We start from the raw sequence: 3,019 nt of genomic DNA, 5'->3' as shown, positions 1-3,019 counted from the left end.
CCCAAACCCATGTCCATCGAGTCAGTGATGCCATCCAACCATCTCATCCTCTGTCACCCCTTCTCCTCCTGCCCTCAATCTTTCCCAGCATCAGGGTCTTTTCAAATGAGTGAGTTCTTCACATCAGGTGGCCAAAGGATTGGAGTTTCAGCTTCAGCATCAGTCCTTCCAATGAATATTCAGGACTGATTTCCTTTAGGATGGACTGGTTGGATCTCCTTGCAGTCCAAGGGACTCTCAAGAGTCTTCTCCCAACACCACAGTTCAAAAGTATCAATTCTTCAGCACTCAGCTTTCTTTATAGTCCAACTCTCACATCCATACATGACTACTGGAAAAACCATAGCCTTGACTAGATGAACCTTTGTTGGCAAAGTAATGTCTCTGCTTTTTAATATGGTGTCTAGGTTGGTCATAACTTTCCTTCCAAGGAGTAAGCATCTTTTAATTTCATGGCTGCAATCACCATCTGTAGTAATTTTGGAGCCCAGAAAAATAAAGTCAGCCACTGTTTCCCCATCTATTTGCCATGAAGTGATGGGACCGGATGCCATGATCTTAGTTTTCTGAATGTTGAGTTTTAAGCCAACTTTTTCACTCTCCTCTTTCACTTTCATGTTTGATGATTAAGTTTGATGATGAAGGAAACAGAATTAGTTGGACAGGCCCAAAGAAGCCAATGGAGGAGAAATATTTTAAAAAGAAGGAACAAATAAGATTTAATTGAAAAGGTGGGAACTTTCCACCTGATTGGTCCCTGGATTGGTTAAGAGGATTTCCTGCTGCTGCTGCCGCTAATTTGCTTTAGTCATGTCCGACTCTGTGCGACCCCATAGATGGCCTCCCACCAGGCTCCCCCGTCCCTGGGATTTTCCAGGCAAGAACACTGGAGTGGGTTGCCATTTCCTTCTCCAATGCATGAAACTGAAAAGTGAAAGTGAAGTCGCTCAGTCGTGTCGGATTCTTAGCGACCTCATGGACTGCAGCCTACCAGCCTCCTCTATCCATGGGATTTTCCAGGCAAGAACACTGGAGTGGGGTGCCATTGCCTTCTCTGAAGAGGATTTCCTAGTTGGCCCTAATAAGAGAGCAGTTTCAACTGAGTGATACTAACACTTAACTTACTTTACTTGGAAGAAAGCAGACAATGGTGCGGGAAATTTCAGTAATGAGGAAAGAGATGCTCTACTTGAGAACTTAAATGGAGGTGGGCAAGGTCTGAATGACTTAAGTGGGGGCTAGATTAACTGGAAAAATTGTGTGGGAGGGAATAAAGATACCTAGGATCTGGGACAGTTGGCAGAGTGAAGGCAGAATGAGGTACAGGGATGAAAATACGGACCTTGGGCCATGGTGTAGGTATTGAATTCTGAGGTCCTTAGCCCCTTCCTCCATTCTGCTCCCAGTAATCCTGCAACTACGTAAGAGAAGATTGTAGGATTTTTTTCCCTAGAGAAACTAAATCACTCTAGAGAAAAGATTTCCACATACTGACATCTAGATAGAAAGTGTCCACCAAGCTGTTAGTACAATGAAAGAAAAAAAAGATCTCAAGGCACAAGGATCAGAAAGCTTGATGCTGAGATTCAAAACCTTGAAAATTCTGAGAGAGAGAGAGAGAGAAAGGATGAGTGCCTGTATGCCCGTGAGTGATCTAACCATCTGTAAAGATTTTGAGTCAGAAAGCTTTCCAAGTGGACAAGAGAAAATTGGATGCCAACAAACACATTTCATAAAATTCAGGGGAAATAATTATCAAACTAAATTAGGCATCTTTGATCATAAATGTTACTTATTATGCCTCTTGATCTGTGCCCTGGTTTTTGAGTTACCAGGATAACTTGGAGGTGGTTTCACACCAGTTCACATAGAACTATCTTATTTATTTACTTATTGGTCACATGGCTTGTGAAATTTTAGTTCTCCAACCAGGAATCAAACCTGGGCCCTTGGCAGTGAGAGCGTGGAGTCCTAACCACTGGACCACCAGGGAATTCTCAGACCTATCTGATTTAGAGGCAGCATTGGGTTGTTTAATAGTTAAGAAATCAGACTCTGGAGCCAGTCCATCAATTCAAAGCCCAGCTCTGGTGCTTATTAACCACTTGACTTTGGGCATGTCAGTTAGTCTCTGGAACTCTATGTTTTCATCTGTTAAATGTAATGCCTTGCTACAGTACTTACTTCATTGGGATATTATGTGTCTAGAATGAATTAATGTGTCAGTTTAAGGTCAGTTCAGTTCAGTCGCTCAGTAGTGTCTGACTCTATGACCCCATGGACTGTAGCATGCCAGGCTTCCCTGTCCATCACCAACTCCTGGATCTTGCTCAAACTCATGTCCATCAAGTTGGTGATGACATCCAACCATCTCATCCTCTGCCGTCCCCTTCTCCTCCAGCCTTTAACTGAGTATAAATGTTGACCATATCTGCAAATGGTCATCTGAATTAAATTCGCCCATTCCTGTCCATTTTAGTTCACTGATTCCTACGATGTTGATATTCACTCTTGCCATCTCCTGCTTGATCACATCCAATTTACCTTGATTCATGGGCCAAACATTCCAGGTTCCTATGCAGTATTGTTCTTTACAGCATTGGACTTCACTTTCACTCCCAGAGACATCCACAGTTCAGTTAAGTTCAGTCACTCAGTTGTGTCCAACTCGTTGTGACCCCATAGACTGCAGCACGTCAGGCCTCCCTGTCCATCACCAACTCCCAGAGTTTACTCAAACTCACCTCCATTGAGTCGGTGATGCCATCCAATCATCCTCTGTTATCCCCTTATCCTCCTGCCTTCAATCTTTCCCAGTATCAGGGTCTTTTCAAATGAGTCAGTTCTTCACATCAGGTGGCCAAAGGATTGGAGTTTCAGCTTCAACATCAGTCCTTCCAATGAACACCCAGGACTGATTTCCTTTAGGATGGACTGGTTGGATGTCCTTGCAGTCCAAGGGACTCTCAAGAGTCTTCTCCAACACCACAGTTCAAAAGCATCAATTCTTCGGCACTCA

Source organism: Bison bison, unplaced genomic scaffold, assembly GCF_000754665.1.
Source record: "Bison bison bison isolate TAMUID 2011002044 unplaced genomic scaffold, Bison_UMD1.0 scf7180017862979, whole genome shotgun sequence".
NCBI classification, from domain to species: domain Eukaryota; kingdom Metazoa; phylum Chordata; class Mammalia; order Artiodactyla; family Bovidae; genus Bison; species Bison bison.
Note: the sequence above shows the minus strand (reverse complement) of the source record.